The sequence below is a fragment of the Lontra canadensis genome, unplaced genomic scaffold (genome assembly GCF_010015895.1).
Source record: "Lontra canadensis isolate GAN:19392208 unplaced genomic scaffold, GSC_riverotter_1.0 scaffold28, whole genome shotgun sequence".
NCBI lineage: Eukaryota > Metazoa > Chordata > Mammalia > Carnivora > Mustelidae > Lontra > Lontra canadensis.
The window spans coordinates 13,981,972-14,001,024 of NW_022631022.1; the positions used below are offsets into that span (position 1 = coordinate 13,981,972).

The 19,053-nt window shown below is 36.3% G+C and overlaps 1 protein-coding gene and 1 non-coding gene across 2 annotated transcripts in view; one reads left to right on the forward strand and one right to left on the reverse strand.

Moving 5' to 3' along the window:
• UNC13C (unc-13 homolog C) overlaps positions 1-19,053 on the reverse strand; it is a 601,184-nt gene that overhangs the window by 460,553 nt on the left and 121,578 nt on the right. The gene's annotated exons all lie outside the window — the stretch shown is intronic.
• Positions 15,535-15,642, forward strand: LOC116872131. The gene has a single exon (XR_004383597.1). It is a non-coding gene; the product is annotated as a U6 spliceosomal RNA (small nuclear RNA).

A 19,053-nucleotide genomic window follows, 5' to 3' on the forward strand; every position in this document is an offset into this window, starting at 1 on the left:
TTTTTTTTTTTTTTTCCTTTCTGAACCTCTTTTTATCCCCTTTCTCCCCCCTCACGATTTGGGATCACTTCTGATTTGGTTAAAGCATATTTTCCTGGGGTTGTTGCCAACCTTTTAGTATTTTACTTGCTCCTTCATATACTCTTATCTGGACAAAATGACAAGGCAGAAAAATTCACCACAAAAAAAAGAACAAGAGGCAGTACCAAAGGCTAGGGACCTAATCAATACAGACATTGGTAATATGTCAGATCTAGAGTTCGGAATGACGATTCTCAAGGTTCTAGCCGGGCTCAAAAAAGGCATGGAAGATATTAGAGAAACCCTCTCCGGAGAGATAAAAGCCCTTTCTGGAGAAATAAAAGAACTAAAATCTAACCAAGTTGAAATCAAAAAAGCTATTAAGGAGGTGCAATAAAAAATGGAGGCTCTCACTGCTAGAATAAATGAGGCAGAAGAGAGAATTAGCGATATAGAAGACCAAATGACAGAGAATAAAGAAGCTGAGCAAAAGAGGGACAAACAGCTACTGGACCACAAGGGGAGAATTCGAGAGATAAGTGACACCATAAGACAAAACACATTAGAATAATTGGGATTCCAGAAGAAGAGGAAAAAGAGAGGGGAGCAGAAGGTATATTGGAGAGAATTATTGGAGAGAATTTCCCCAACATGGCAAAGGGAACAAGCATCAAAATCCAGGAGGTTCAGAGAACCCCCCTCAAAATCAATAAGAATAGGTCCACACCCTGTCACCTAATAGTAAAATTTACAAGTCTTAGTGACAAAGAGAAAATCCTGAAAGCAGCCCGGGAGAAGAAGTCTGTAACATACAATGGTAAAAACATTAGATTGGCAGCAGACTTATTCACAGAGACCTGGCAGGCCAGAAAGAACTGGCATGATATATTCAGAGCACTAAATGCGAAAAACATACAGCCAAGAATACTATATCCAGCTAGGCTATCATTGAAAATAGAAGGAGAGATTAAAAGCTTCCAGGACAAACAAAAACTGAAAGAATTTGCAAACACCAAACCAGCTCTATAGGAAATATTGAAAGGGGTCCTCTAAGCAAAGAGAGACCCTAAAAGTAGATCAGAAAGGAACAGAAACAATATACAATAACAGTCACCTTAAAGGCAATACAATGGCACTAAATTCATATCTCTCAATAGTTACCCTGAATGTTAATGGGCTAAATGCCCCAATCAAAAGACACAGGGTATCAGAATGGATAAAAAAAAAAAAAAAACCATCTATATGTTGCCTACAAGAAACTCATCTTAAACCAGAAGACACCTCCAGATTTAAAGTGAGAGGGTGGAAAAGAATTTACCATGCTAATGGACATCAGAAGAAAGCAGGAGTGACAATCCTTATATCAGATCAATTCAATTTTAAGCCAAAGACTATAATAAGAGATGAGAAAGGACACTATATTATACTCAAAGGATCTGTCCAAAAAGAAGATCTAACAATTTTAATATCTATGCCCCTAACGTGGGAGCAGCCAACTATATAAATCAATTAATAACAAAATCAAAGAAAAACATTGACAATAATATAATAATCATAGGGGACTTTAACACTCCCCTCACTGAAATGGACAGATCATCCAAGCAAAAGATCAATAAGGAAATAAAGGCCTTAAATGACACACTGGACCAGATGGACATCACAGATATATTCAGAACATTTCATCCCAAAGCAACAGAATACACATTCTTCTCTAGTGCACATAGAACATTCTCCAGAATAGATCACATTCTCGGTCCTAAATTAGGTCTCAACCGTTATCAAAAGATTGGAATCATTCCCTGCCTATTTTCAGACCACAATGCTCTGAAGCTAGAACTCAATCACAAGAGGAAATTTGGAAAGAACCTAAATACATGGAGACTAAACAGCATCCTTCTAAAGAATGAATGGGTCAACCAGGAAATTAAAGAAGAATTGAAAAAATTCATGGAAACAAATGATAATGAAAACGCAACGGTTCAAAATCTGTGGGACACAACAAAGGCAGTCCTGAGAGGAAAATATATAGCGGTACAAGCCTTTCTCAAGAAACAAGAAAGGTCTCAAGTACACAACCTAACCCTACACCTCAAGGAGCTGGAGAAAGAACAAGAAAGAAACCCTAAACCCAGCAGGAGAAGAGAAATCATAAAGATCAGAGCAGAAATCAATGACATAGAAACCAAAAAAAAAAAAAAAAAACAACAACAATAGAACAAATCAACAAAACTAGGAGCTGGCTCTTTGAAAGAATTAATAAGATTGATAAGCCCCTGGCCAGACTTATCAAAAAGAAAAGAGAAAGGACCCAAATAAATAAAACCATGAATGAAAGAGGAGAGATCACAACTAACACCAAAGAAATACAGACAAGTATAAGAACATACTATGAGCAACTCTATGCCAACAAATTTGACAATCTGGAAGAAATGGATGCATTCCTAGAAACATAAACTACCACAACTGAACCAGGAAGAAATAGAAAGCCTGAACAGACCCATAACCAGTAAGGAGATTGAAACAGTCATCAAAAATCTCCAAACAAACAAAAGCCCAGGGCCAGACGGCTTCCTGGGGGAATTCTACCAAACATTTAAAGAAGAACTAATTCCTATTCTCCTGAAATTGTTCAAAAAAATAGAAATGGAAGGAAAACTTCCAAACTCATTTTATGAGGCCAGCATCACCTTGATCCCCAAACCAGACAAGGATCCCATCAAAAAAGAGAACTACAGACCAATATCCTGGATGAACACAGATGCAAAAATTCTCACCAAAATACTAGCCAATAGGATTCAACAGTACATTAAAAGGATTATTCACCACAACCAAATGGGATTTATTCCAGGGCTGCAAGGTTGGTTCAATATCTGCAAATCAATGTGATACAACGCATTAATAAAAGAAAGAACAAGAACCATATGATACTCTCAATAGATGCTGAAAAAGCATTTGACAAAGTACAGCATCCCTTCCTGATCAAAACTCTTCAAAGTGTAGGGATAGAGGGCACATACCTCAATATTATCAACGCCAGCTATGAAAAACCCACCACAAATATTCTCAATGGAGAAAAACTGAAAGCTTTTCCACTAAGGTCAGGAACATGGCAAGGATGTCCATTATCACCACTGCTATTCAACATAGTACTAGAAGTCCTAGCCTCAGCAATCAGACTACAAAAGGAAATTAAAGGCATCCAAATTGGCAAAAAAGAAGTCAAACTATCACTTTTCGCAGATGATATGATACTATATGTGGAAAACCCAAAAGACTCCACTCCAAAACTGCTAGAACTTGTACAGGAATTCAGTAAAGTGTCAGGATATAAAATCAATGCACAGAAATCAGTTGCATTTCTCTATACCAACAACAAGACAGAAGAAAGAGAAATTAAGAAGTCCATCCCATTTACAGTTGCACCCAAAACTGTAAGATACCTAGGAATAAACCTAACCAAAGAGACTAAGAATCTATACACAGAAAACTATAAAGTACTCATGAAAGAAATTGAGGAAGACACAAAGAAATGGAAAAATGTTCCATGCTCCTGGATTGGAAGAATAAATATTGTGAAAATGTCTATGCTACCTAAAGCAATGTACACATTTAATGTAATTCCTATCAAAGTACCATCCATATTTTTCAAAGAAATGGAACAAATAATCCTAAAATTTTATGGAACCAGAAGACCTTGAATAGCCAAAGGAATATTGAAAAAGAAAACCAAGGTTGGTGGCATCACAATTCTGGACTTCAAGCTCTATTACAAAGCTGTCATCATCAAGACAGCATGGTACTGGCACAAAAACAGACACATAGATCAATGGAACAGAATAGAGAGCCCAGAAATAGACCCTCAACTCTATGGTCAACTAATCTTCGACAAAGCAGGAAAGAATGTCCAATGGAAAAAAGACAGCCTCTTCAATAAATGGTGTTGGGAAAATTGGACAGCCACATGCAGAAAAATGAAATTGGATCATTTCCTTACACCACACACGAAAATAGACTCAAAATGGATGAATGACCTCAATGTGAGAAAGGAATCCATCAAAATCCTTGAGGAGAACACAGGCAGCAACCTCTTCGACCTCAGCCGCAGCAACATCTTCCTAGGAACATCGCCAAAGGCAAGGGAAGCAAGGGCAAAAATGAACTATTGGGATTTCATCAAGATCAAAAGCTTTTGCACAGCAAAGGAAACAGTTAACAAAACCAAAAGACAACTGACAGAATGGGAGAAGATATTTGCAAACGACATAACAGATAAAGGGCTAGTGTCCAAAATCTATAAAGAACTTAGCAAATTCAACACCCAAAGAAGAAAGAATCCAATCAAGAAATGGGCAGAAGACATGAACAGACATTTCTGCAAAGAAGACATCCAGATGGCCAACAGATACATGAAAAAGTGCTCCATATCACTCGGCATCAGGGAAATACAGATCAAAACCACAATGAGATATCACCTCACACCAGTCAGAAAGGCTAAAATTAACAAGTCAGGAAATGACAGATGCTGGCGAGGATGCGGAGAAAGGGGAACCCTCCTACACTGTTGGTGGGAATGCAAGCTGGTGCAACCACTCTGGAAAACAGCATGGAGGTTCCTCAAAATGTTGAAAATAGAACTACCCTATGACCCAGCAATTGCACTGCTGGGTATTTACCCTAAAGATACAAACGTACTGGTCCGAAGGGGCATGTGCACTCGAATTTTTGTAGCAGCAATGTCTACAATAGCCAAACTATGGAAAGAACCTAGATGTCCATCAACAGACGAATGGATAAAGAAGATGTGGTATATATATACAATGGAATACTATGCAGCCATCAAAAGAAATGAAATCTTGCCATTTGCGACGACGTGGATGGAACTAGAGGGTATCATGCTTAGCGAAATAAGTCAATCGGAAAAAGACTACTACCATATGATCTCCCTGATATGAGGGAGTGGAGATGCAACATGGGGGGTTAAGGGTGTAGGAGAAGAGTAAATGAAACAAGATGGGATTGGGAGGGAGACAAACCATAAGTGACTCTTAATCTCATAAAACAAACTTAGGGTTGCTGGGGGGAGGTGGGTTGGGAGGGGGGGTGGGGTTATGGACACCTGGGAAGGTATGTGCTATGGTGAGTGCTGTGAAGTGTGTAAACCTGGCGATTCACAGACCTGTACCCCTGGGGATAAAAATATATTATATGTTTATAAAAAATAAAAAATTAAAAAAAAGAAATCAAGGCCAGTCCTCTGGACAATGAGACAGAATGAGATGACATACAAAGATTCTGCTCTCTGCCACACTTATATCACTACTCTACACCCATGCACACCTGCTAGGTTGGTTGGTTGGTTGGTTGGTTATTTATTTATTTGTTTGTTTGTTTGTTTGTTTGTAAGCTCAGACTCAGCATGGGCCATGAAATCATGAACCTGAGATAGAGTCCCATGTTCCATCAACTGAACCAGCCAGGCTCCCCAAGTAAGTAACAGCTTTTAATATGTTGTATACCTAAAAATTATCTAACATTTTGTGTCACCTATACTCAAATTATTATAAAACTTTAAAATCTATCCAAGCTTAGGGGTGCCTGGGCGGCTCAGTCAGTTAAGTGACTGACTCTTGACTTCACTCAGGTCATAATCCCAGCTCTATTTTGCTGAGATCAAGCTCTGAGATAGGATGGGCTCTGCACTTAACAGGAAGTCTGCTTAAAATTCTCTCTCTCTCCCTCTGGGCCCCAACCTCCCCACCCCCATGCTTACTCATGCACTTTAGCTTGCTCTAAAATAAGTAAATAAATCTTTATTATAAATATGCATATACACAGACACACACACACACACACACACACATACATGCATGAGATAAAAACAATGAGTGTGGAGAAACAATATGGAAGCTTTCCATCTACCTGGAAACATCAAGGGAAAAAAAATCTACCCAGGATAAAGAAAACCTCAAACCTATATGAAAATGTAGGTACAATTTCACTCATATGTAGAATCCATAAAACAGAACAAATGAAAAGCAGAATCAAATCTATAAATACAGAGAACTGAGGATGACCAAAAGGTAGGAGGGTGAGGGCATGGGCAAAATGGCTGAGGGGGAGGAGATACAGGGTTCCAGTTATGGAATGAATAAGTTACGGGAATAAAAGCTATGGCATAGGTAATATATTCTATCATATTGTAATAATGTTGTATGGTGACAGATGGCAGCTATCCTTATCCTTGTGGTTAGCATAGTGTAAGAGTTGTTCAATCACTATGTTGTATACTTGAAACCAATATAAACTTGTGAACCATACTCCAAAAGTTATGAAAGAAAAATTGTTTCTTTAAAGCATTAAATAAAATTACAATTCTTTATCAAGACTGATTACAAAGAAACCATGTACATTTGAATGGTATCATTATGTAAGAAGGATATAACTGAAGATGCAGTGGAAATTTTTTAAAAAATTCAAAGTGTGCTACAAACATCTTTATGTCAATACAAAGACTTAAGGTAATTTTCTAAACACTAACAAAAATATAAGAGGGCATGTATTGCATGGAGCACTGGGTGTAATACATAAACAATGAATCTTGGAGCACTGAAAAAATAAAAAAAAATAAAAGGAATTACTAACATTTATTCAAAAATATAGGAAACTAAAACCATTACTAAGGAATCTTTATTCGGTTGGAAAATCTCCCCAAGACCAAACACCAGATGGTTTTTTAAAAGTTTTATGAAGTCTATATTAAACAGATAATACCACTGTAATACAAATTTGACTATAGAAGTAAAGTGAACACATAGAATGGAAACAGAAAGAAAAGTATATTTCCTGAGGCTAGTATAGCTTGCTATTAAAATCAGAAAAGAATGGTACAAACTAGTATTATATAACAGTATCATATAGGAGAATTCATAAGCAAAATCCTAAATAAAACTTTTGTATTTGATCCAACATGGGTGTACACATTTACCCAAATTGGATTTACCCCCAAAATAAAATAGTGCTTTAACAATATAAAAATCTATCAGACTTTTGCTTCCAGAAAAAAAAAAGAAAGAAAGAAAGAAAATGGATAGACTCACCATCCCTCTTACTTCCACTAAATAAAACTAAAAACTTTGGACATAATATATAAAATAAACACATACAAAGCTCTGAAAGTTGGAGAGATGGCACAATGACTAGTGACTGTGACTTTTGACTCAAAGTATAATACATTGATGAGTTTTATGGGTTTTCTGTTTGCCTCCAATATCCCAAACTGAACATTACAACCCAGAGATATCAATGGCGCAGACAAGAAAGGCTCCAGGGAAAACCTACTCTCTTTAGCAGAGGAAACAAGAAAGGAACAGACCACTCAGACAGAAACATTCAGATGATAAATAACCCACTCCAGCCAAACATCACACACAAAAAATCCTGTGGCCCCCATTTCCACTCCTGTCAATGAAGGTCAAAAGGAGTATCTAGACTTCTACCTTTGCTGGATTGTAATGAGTACTCCAACCTTCCATACTGACTTGAGTGCTGTCAGAGAAGACCAAGTAGGGAGTTGGAAATCACAGAGGGCCTGAACTTCTCCCATACCAAAGTAGTAATGAGAAATCCTTTCCCTCCTCACTGGAGTTTTATTTAAAGAGGCCTAGTGGAAAGTAAGAACTTTCATCACTGCTCAGCCATAACAAAAATCACCCCCTCAGTATCAGTGGTGTCTACACAGGAAGCAGCAATTAGGCACCTGTTCCCTTCTAAGCTACGGTAGTATAAACAGAGACCCAGTGGAACAGTGGGAAGGCTCAACTCCCAGTCATACCCACCGCAGTAACAAAAAGTTCCTCCTGCTGGGTGTCTATGAACACCTAGAAAACACAAACAAACAAACAAACAAACCTAAATTTCCATCTCCACCTAGAAGAAAGGAGTCAGAGTTCTCATTCAAGTACTGGAGCACTGTCAGACAAGATAAAATGCGTGACTTAAGTAAAACCCAAAGTCTTATGACAGAATCCTCCAAATGTGCATATTAAAATCACTTGTCATACCAGGGACCTCAAACCGAATGAGAAAAGACAACAGTTACCAGATGATAATCCAGATGTTAAAAGTATCTGAATTAGGCTTTTAACACAGCCAATTAAAAATGTTTCAATAATAGTTATAAATATGTCTGGAACCAATGAATAGAAGTTTTACTGAAGGAGTAGACAGTCTCAAAGAAATTGAAGATATGAAAAACAAATGGAAATTTTAGAAATGAAAAATACAGCAACTGAAATATTACTAATTGGAAAGACTCAACAGCTACGTGAAAGAAAAATCAGTGAACTTGAATATAAAACAGTAGAAATTACACAGTCTGAACTACAGAGCCTGAAAACAAGTGTTAGGGACACTTGGGATTATGATAAAAAATGTTAAAATATTCATCTCACTGAAGTCCCAGAAAGACAGGAAAAAGAAGAATAGAATTCTGAGTCTACTCAACTTTTGCTTTAACAATGTATCAGACTGAGTAGCTTAAGCAACATTTACTTTGCATAGTCCTGGAGACTGGAAGGACCAGACTGGAAGCACCAAGATCAAGGTGCTATCAGATTTGATTCTTGGTAAGGTCTCTCTTCCTGGCTTGCAGAGGTCCACCTTCTCACTGTATGCTCCTGTGACAGAGTGAGCTTTGGTCTCTCTATTCTGATAACACTGATCCCACCATTGAGCCCTACCCTCATAACCTCATCTAAACATCATTAACTCTGAAAGGCCTATTTTCAAATACAATTAAGTAGGAATTAGGGTTTCATCATCTGAATTTTGGGAGGACACGTTCATAACAGAGCTGGAAATGTATTCAATAAAAAATGCCTGAAAAATTCAAGTTTTGCAAATGCTAAACAAAACACAAGTCTGCAGAATAAGCTTATAAACCACACACGGGAAAAACTGAAAAATTCAGGTCAAGACAGACCACAAACTTCTGAAAACTAAAAGCAAAGAAAAAATGTTGACAGTAGTAAGAGAAATGGCACATTATCTATAGGGGAGAAAAAACTTGAATGAGAATGGATTTTCTATCAGAAACCTTAGAGGCAGAAAGGAATGGTGCAACACTTTTCAAGTACTTTAGAAAATGATCAACCTAAGATTACATATTCAGTGAAAACATATCCTCAGGAATGAAGAGGCAATCAAGACATTCTCAGATGAAAGAAAACTGAGACTTTATAACCAGCCAACTTACTTTAAATGAATGGCTGAAGAAAATTTTCTGAACAGAAAGGAAATTAAAAAAGGAGTCTTGAAACATCCAGAAGGGAGAGTGAACAATAAAAACAAAACTATAGGTATATACAGTATGCTTTCCTTTTCCCCTTGAGTTTTCTAGATTATGTTTAATGGTTGAAACAAAAAGTTTAACACTATCTAATGTGATTCTTAATGTATACAGAGGAAATATTTAAGAAATTTTATTTTAAATGTGAAAGAATAAAGGAATATGGTGGTAGATAAGGTTTTTGCACTTCCCTACAACTGGTAAAATGTATTCGCCAGCCAACTTTGACAAATTATGTATATGTAATGTGTAGTAGGCAAATTAATGGCCCCCAGAGACAGCTATGTTAATAATTCTTGGAACCTGAGTAATTTATTTACATTTAAAAGGGAAATTAAAGTTGCAGACAGAACTAAGTTTCCTAATCACCCAATCTTAATATTGGAATATTATCCAGGGTTATCTAGTGGGTCCAACGTAATCAGAAGGACACTAGAAGTGGAAGAGGAAGGCAGATTAATGAGGTCAGAGTGATAAAATATTAAAAAGCTCAACACACAGAGTTGGTTGATCATCCAACTCTGGGTTTCAATTCAGGTCATGATTTCAGGGTCATGGGATTGAGTTCTGTGTCTGACTCTGTGCTCAGCAGGGAGTCTAGTGGGAATTCTTCCCATTTTCCTCTGTACCTCCCCTCCTCAAATAATAAATAAACCTTTCAAAAAATGCTCAACACACAGTTGCTGGTTTTGAAGATAGAGGAAAATGTTTATGAGCCAAAAAATATAAATACCATCTAAAAGCTGGAAAAATCATTGAAACAGATTCTTCCCTAAGCCTCTAGCAATAAAAAACTTATTCATAACACAATACCAAGAATTGTCACTCAAAATGTTATACAAAGAGATACACTGAAAAACTCGAAGTGTACAAGCAATCTATAGAAATGTAGAAAAGATAGACAATGAAAACCAGAAAACAGAAGGCAAAGAATAAAGTAGCAGATTCAAGCCTTATCAATAATTGCACTAAATATAAGTGGTCTAAATATATCAAACTCAACACACACAAAACAGATAATCATGTCAAAAAATGGGCAGAAGACATGAACAGACACTTCTCCAATGAAGACATACAAATGGCTATCAGACACATGAAAAAATGTTCATCATCATTAGCTATCAGGGAGATTCAAATTAAAACCACATTGAGATACCACCTTATACTAGAATGGCCAAAATTAGCAAGACAGGAAACAATGTGTGTTGGAGAGGATGTGGAAAAAGGGGAACCCTCTTACACTGTTGGTGGGAATGCAAGTTGGTGCACCAACTTTGGAGAACAGTGTGGATATTCCTCAGGAAATTAAAAATAGAGCTTCCCTACGACCCTGCAATTGTACTACTGGGTATTTACCCCAAAGATACAGATGTAGTGAAAAGAAGGGCCATCTGTACCCCAATGTTTATGGCAGCAATGGCCATGGTTGCCAAACTGTGGAAAGAACCAGGATGCCCTTCAAGGGACGAATAGATAAGGAAGATGTGATCCATCCAGAAAGGATGAATACCCAACTTTTTTATCAACATGCACGGGACTGGAAGAGATTATGCTGAGTGAAATAAGTCAAGCAAAGAGAGTCGATTATCATATGGTTTCACTTATTTGTGGAGCATAACAAATAACATGGAGGACATAGGGAGATGGAGAGGAGAAGGGAGTTGAGGGAAATTGGAAGGGGAGATGAACCATGAAAGACTATGGACTCTGAAAAGCAATCTGAGGGTTTTGAAGGGGCAGGGGGTGGGAGGTTGGGGGAGCCTGGTGGTGGGTATTATGGAGGGCACATATGGCATGGAGCTGAGTGTGGTGCATAAACAATGAATTCTGTTATGCTGAAAAGAAATTAATAAAAAAATTTAAAAACACAATAAATATATCAAATAAAAAAAGCTTAATGGGATAGATAAAAAATCATTACCTAACTATATGTTTAGGAACTCAAATATAATGATATAGACAGGCTAAAAGTAAACAAATGGAAAAAGTTACACTATACAATCAAAAGGATATAGTAGCTAACCTAATATCTGATAATGTAGACTTAAAAGCAAAAGAAAACTAAGAGACACTCATATGTATAATGAGATAAAGGTAAATCCACCAGGAAGACAACAATCCAAAATGAATATGAACCAAATGCAGAGCTGCAAAGCACGTGAAATAAAAACTGATATAACTTAAAAGTAGACAAATCCACAATTGTCAGTCACTTAAATCCCCACCCTACATTGATGAGAATAATCAATGAAAATATTAATACATGAAAAGGTATAGCATGTTCATGAATTGAAACCCCTGAGATACAAAATGTAAACTGTCTCCAGATTTTATTCATACACACACACACACACACACACACACACACACACAAAACACACTATAATACATATACATATGTAAAAATATACATACTATATATATGTATGTGTGTATATAATATATAAATTCTTTTTTCACAACTTATAATCATAGTAACCAAGACTGTGTGATAGCAGTAGAAAGAATTAAACATTGATCAATGTAACAGAGTAGAGAACCTAGATAGAGACCCACACAAATCTTTTTATGATTTTTATTTGACAGAGACAGAGAAAGAGGGAAGACAAGCAGGAGGAATGGCAGAGGGAGAAGCAGGCTTCCTGCTGAGCAGGGAGCCTGATGTAGGGCTCAATCCCAGGATCCTGGGATCATGATCTGAGCCAAAGAAAGACGCTTAATGACTAAGCCACCCAGGCACTCCACAGATCATTTTTTATAAGGATGCAAAAGCAACTCAGTGAAGATAGACTTTTAAATAACTGGTGCTCGAGTAACTGGATATTTATAAGCAAAAACACCACCCTCAACCTAAACCTCATATCTTAATGCGAAAATTATCTCAAAATGAATCATATTTAAGATTAAAATAAAAATTCTTAAAAACCTTAACTCGGGAAAAAGTCTTCAAGACATAAAACTGGAAGATTTCTTAATCATGACATCAAAAATACAATACAAAAATAGAGAAGTCAATAAGTTGGTCTTAAAAACTTTACTCTTGGAAGTCCCATGTAAAAAGGATTTAAAGAAAAGCTAAACTTTGGAGAAGAAAACATTTGCAAGCCATATACTAAACAAGGAACTAGTACCTACAATACATAAAGAACTCTCAAAACTCAACAGCAAACACCAACCATACATGCACAATTAGAAAATGGACAAAAGATGTAGAGAAATTTCACTGAAAAGGACATATGAATGACAAACAAGCATATGAAAAGATGATCAGTATTACTATATATTCAGGAACTGCAAATTGGAACCATGATGAAATGTTTTATGTATTCATACAGTTAAATAGCAAAAACATTGAGAATACCAAATGCTAGAAAGGATGCAGTGAAACTGGGTCTCTCATACATTGTCAATGTAAGATATAATAACTCTCAAATAGTTTGACCATTTCTTATAAAATTAACTCTATGTCTATAGTACAGTCAGCAATTGAACTCCTTGGCCTTTATCCTGGAAAAATGAAACATTCACACAAATCTTACAAATGACCATTCATAACAGCTTTATTTTAATAGCTTAAAACTGGAAACAACCAAAATATCCCTCAACAAGTGAATAAACTGTGATACATCCCAGGGATACATTAGTATTCCTTAAATACAACTCACCAATAAAAATAAACTGATACACATAGCAATTTAGATCTCAAGGGCATTATGTTAAAGAAAAATCCAGATGACAGATACTACATGAGTCCATTTATATATAATTCTACAGATGGAAAACAGATTAGCTGTTGCCAGGGGTTATGCAAGGTTAAACATGGGGAGGGGTGGATGAGAGAGACTACACAGGAATAGCACAAACGTGATGGAGTAGTTCTGTATTTGGATTGTTATAGTTTTATGATCTACATATATGATAAAATGACATATTACATACATTATACTAGTGTCAAATTCCTGGTCTTTATATTGTACACCAATTATACAACATGTAAATATTGAGGGAAACAGAGTAAAAGTTATATGTGATCTCTATACTATCTTTTCAATATTCCATTAACCTATTATTTTTTAATTTAGCAGTTGGACAAAAAATTTGAACAGACACTTCACAAAAGAAAATGCATGAGTGGCCAAAAAGCACAAAAATTATGCCTGTCATCATTAGTCACTGGGGAAATAAAATTTAAAACCACAATTAGATACCTTGACATATCCTGTAGAATGGCTAAAATTAAAGAATAACAATAACAATGTTGGTAAGTATGTGAAGCAACTCAAACTTGTTTACCCTATAATCACACTGGAAAACAGGTAGTTATTTCTTAAAAATTTAAACATGGGGGCACCTGGGTAGCTCAATGGGTTAAAGCCTCTGCCTTCAGCTCAAGTCATGATCCCAGGGTCCTGGGATCGAGCCCGCATTGAGCTCTCTGCTCAGCGGGGAACCTGCTTCCTCTTCTCTCTTTGCCTGGCTCTCTGCCTACTTGTGATCTCTATCTGTCAAATAAATAAATAAAATCTTTAAAAATTTAAATGTGGTACCAAAATATGGAAAGAGCCCAAATGTACATTGACAGATGAATGGATAAAGCAGATGTGATTTTATAAACACACACACACACACACACACACACAAACACATACACACAGAGGAATATTATTTAGCCATCAAAAACTGAAATCTTGCCATTTGCAACAATGTGGCGGGAACTAGAGGGTATTATGCCAAGCAAAATAAGTCAGAGAAAGATAAATATCATATGATTTCATTCATACGCAGAATTAAAAAACAAAACAGGTGAACATAGGAGAGAGGAAGGTAAAATAAGACAAAGGAGGCAAATCATAGGAGACTTGTAACTATAGGAAACAAACGGAGGCTTGAGGGGAGGTGGATGGGGAGAAGGGGTAATTGGGTGATGGGCATTAAGGGGGGCACTTGAAGTAATGAGAACTGGGTGTTGTATGCAACTGATGAATCACTAAATTCTACCTCTGAAAATAATATATGTTAATTAAATTGAATTTAAATTAAAAATTAACCCTGAAAAAAATTTAAACACGGTACATTAAAACCTAAATGTGGACAAATTTTAAATAAATAAAATATATAAATTCTTAAATAAATTAAATATATAAATTCTTTTTTCACTACTTATGATCATAGTAATAATCATAATAAATATTTATTTATTTATTTATATGTGGTACATTAAAACCTAAATATGGACAAATTTTATATATAGAATATACATGTTATATCTATATGCATATATATAGGTATATGTTCTGAGTAAATTACCGTAAGACACAAAAAGCATAAATGATCACAAATAGGAATGAAAAATGTGTCACATCAGAAGAAACAACAACAGAGCAAGAAAATGTATTTGCAACATACAACAGAGGATTAGCTTTGCCTCTGTAAAAGAATTTGAAAAACAGGTAGAAAAATAAATTTCATATTGAAATGCATTTCCCAAGAGGAAATTAACATAGGAAAAGGCACTCAAACTGTTCAGCTATAAGGATTGTGTAAGTTAGCATTAAGCACTCATATCTTATTTCACTACCACCAGAACAGAAAAGAAAATCAAATATCTCAGACTGTCAGGTTGTTATGGATGGAAACTTCCATGAAGTACTGTTAAAAATGTATATGAACACTTCTGAAATTGAAATCACAGTTCCTAGGAAGGTTGAGATTTGCTCACCCAATTGCCCAACAACTTTGTTAGGTATGTAACATGAAGATAATCTTATACTTATGTAGCAGATTACAAATAAAAAGACCTTTACTACAACATTATTTGTCATTGGAATATGGAATATGGAATACCATATTTTTCCTATTAACAAGGAATAATTTTGATGTACTTATATGGTAAAATACATTTGAATGAATTAATTAGACCAATAGGCATGAATGTAGTTTTTTTAAACATTTTAACATCTTAATTTTTTTTCATGTTCCAACATTCATTGTTTATGCACAACACCCAGTGTTCCATCCAATACATGCCCTCCTTAATACCCACCACCAGGCTCACCCATCCCCTCTCCTTCCCCGCAACCCTCAGTTTGTTTCCCAGGATCCACAGAAAGTAGTTTCTAACGTAACACTGAGTTTAAAAAGCAAGTTCCAGAATTATCTAGTCTGGAATGCTCGTTTCGGCAGCACATATACTAAAATTGGAATGATATAAAGCAGATTAGCATGGACCCTGCGCAAGGATGACAGAATTATCTAGCAAGGCATCATTTCTATATTTATGGACAGTAAAATTATAATACATCCTGGAAGAATATACTTGTGATTTTTTTATGGTGATTGTTCCTAGGAAAGGAAGGAAAGACTAGAGAGGTGAATAACCTTTAAAGTCGAGCCGCAGCTCCTCTCATATCTCCCTGTTTACTACCAACAACCCATTCCATTCTTCCCGGCCTCCCATGACTGGCTCCTGGTGGCCTGAAGTATTCTTTGGCTTCTCCATTCACCAAGATACCCGATCACTGACACATGGGGCAAAGCAGAGTACAGAGAAAATAACAGGCAAACAAAAATTGCTTCCTGGAATCTTCGTTCTCAGAACCAAAAGGGTTTTTTTACTTTGTTTTTTACTTTTGTTTTTGTTTTACTTTGTTTTCTTTTTGTTTTGTTTGTTTGTTTTAGAGGTCATGTTGCCTAGTGGGCTTCAAATTGTGTTCTGAGAAGCCCTGAGCTCCTGAAGAGCTTCACTGGGCGAGGAAAGGCTTGGCACCTAGGACTCGGCACCCACCACCCCGGATTGAAGCAGAGCAGTTCTGACTTTATCTGCTTTATAACTGGGTCAGTGCTCTTAAAAAGGACAACAAAACCCCCTGGAGCTTAGGCATCAACTTTACTTTCTTATAAGAACATAATAAAGTCATTTTCTTGCAAGATCACGTAACTCTTCTATGTCTAACTGATTTGATGTTTACAGAACTTTTGGTGCAACGGGAAACTGTTAAGGAAGGTATGTAGGAGCCCTGGGTTCCTAACATCTACCTCATCATATCATATAAACAGGAGGATGCTTTTCCCAGGGTCAAGTCAAAATGAAATGATAATTATGCTTCATTTACCAATGCAGCAATTCTGGTATAAACTCAGAGAGAAAGGAGAAGGTCACGCTCGCTCCATCAAATTTTAGTGTGCATCACACCCTGCTCTCTCACCAGGAAGAGTGAGAGTCATCATCAACTCGTACAGGCAGAACTCTATGATTCCTTTATCCTAGCGATAACCCTGTAAATAAGCATTATGTGTTAAAAAAAGTGCAATGGGGTGTGAGCTTTTGGAAACCAACTGTTTACTCCAATATGAAGTTGCCAGAAGAAGAACTATGTCATCAAGCTTTCCATCCCTGCCTGTTAACTATGTAATCTCTAATGGAAGTCATTCATGAAGCTAATAAGTTCTCTGCAAGGAAATCACTTTAAAGAAAAGGAGGGGCAAGTAATTATATTAGGCACCAAAGTTCATGAGGAAGAAAATTCACAAGAAAACAACTTTGATCTTTGCTCCAGGCTCTGCTTAATGGTCCGGAAAACTAATAATCATTAATTTTCACAAAAGATGTCATATGGCTAGAGCTATAATGTTCAAATAATATTCAATTACATTTTTCTTCTGGTGAGTGAAAGCCTCTTTTAATCATTTTGAAACCAGTTACCACGAAACTCATTATTTTATTCTTGTAATCTCTTCACTACAAGTCTTCAAAACATAGACTGGAATTTCACTTCCAAGGATATACACTGAAACATAGAAGTTGATTTTGCATTCAGATCTCATTCGACCTAACAAACAGAATAATGACATTTTTTTCTACCCCTCCTGGTACAGATTTTTGTAAAGTACTATTTGTCTCTTGCAGAATTTTCCGGATTCAAAATTATCTATTAATATTTCTACTTTTAACAGAAAGCCTGCAACCGTACTTAGGATGTTTAGAATAGACCTCTTCTTGACGGCTAATGCCTAAGGAAGATGGTGTCACCACAAAACAGAGGGACTTTGATAGGGAATGTTTTTCACAATCCGTCTGAACAAATTTGGCAGGAAGCGAGGGATTATTCACCCATAGTATCTCTGGCCCCGCCCCTGCAATTTATAATCCACAATTTCAGGATTCTACCTCTTATCAAGGAGTGCCTGCACACACAGAGCTAACAGTATATGGATTATTCTGAAGATTAAAAGCAAAAGTATTTCTGTCAGTCGGAAAATATAGTTTGTACAAATTTTGCCTCTGCTGGCAAAGAACCTATATTTAGCTCTGTGTTTTGTAAACCTTTAGTTGGAGGCTAAGACAGCCATACATGGAAAAGATCCTAGGAAACATCCTAGGAAACATCTGTCAATGCAGGGGTGCAGAAGATAAAAAAGGTAGTGGGTTATCCTCATAAAAGGTGGAGAGGACAGGAATCACACTCTAGGTAGATGAATTGTAAGTCTGCACCCACATTCCAGGTTCTGACTCTCATCCCATAGACCAGATCTCCTCCCAGATGAATGTATAAAAGCGAACAACCCCAAGATCAAACAACCACATGGAATGCTCCCTCTTTTGAATTTGCTGAGGAGTGCCTCTGTGTATAGAGTTGTTTGAATCTGTAGTATTCCCCATAGCAGACTCATTCTTCTGTAATCACGGAGTCGAACCATGAAGAAAAATCCAGCTGACTGTATATTTTTACCTCTTTACTGCCACTAGTTTTCCATCAAAATAATAGAAATGGAGGGAAAACATTAAGTTACAACTAAATGAAAGACAAGGCCCTCTCCTTTGATCACCAATAATTCTTACCTAGGTTTGGAGGTAAATCTACATTCTATGGCAGGGTGGAGAGGAAATCTGGTATACTTTGAGACAGTATCAAATCTACTACATACTTGATAATTTTTTTCTTCACCTACATTGTTTGTGATTTTAATTTAAAGGGTTTGCTAAAATACATTTTTGTAGAAGTAACAGAAAAACTATTGTCAAGCCATTATCTTCAAAAATCTACTACAGAATCAAAAACAAAAGAGGCTTGAAAAATTATATCTGAAGCATGTTTTATTGTTTTGCAAGGTGTGGTATCACACAGTCACAGAAACCATCATTCTCTCTTTTGCTCGTACCAGTTTTCAGTAACTTAGTATAAAGGATTAAAATTTCAATTCCCTCAAGATTCAACTCAAATCCTCTAATGAGAACTTTCATTTCAAACGATGTTTTGCTCTTTTTATATAATCCTAGAATGAAAATAAAGAGGGCTTAAGAGATGGTCTAATCTAGTCTCACGTTTCCTTAAAAGTAGACAGCAAAACCATCTGTAAGTAATGGGAATAATGCTATTTAATATAAAGGTTTGAGAGGAAACTATTTCCTGTACGTGTTGTCTATCACTCTAATACCTTTTAGACTAATAGCTGAGTTTTCATTCTGTAGGAAAGCAGTGTCACTGAAAGCCAATTCTCCTCCAGTACTCAGCTGGGTTCCAAAGTTGGGTTAATACCATAAATTTTAAAGACTGCCTTATTTTACTGCCCCTCTGCAGATTGTGAGCTCCTTCAAAAAATGGGAGCCAGGTGATCATCTTTATAACATGTTCTACATTTTAATTCCATGCCTAGCACATACTTGTATACATCAAGCAATACTAGTG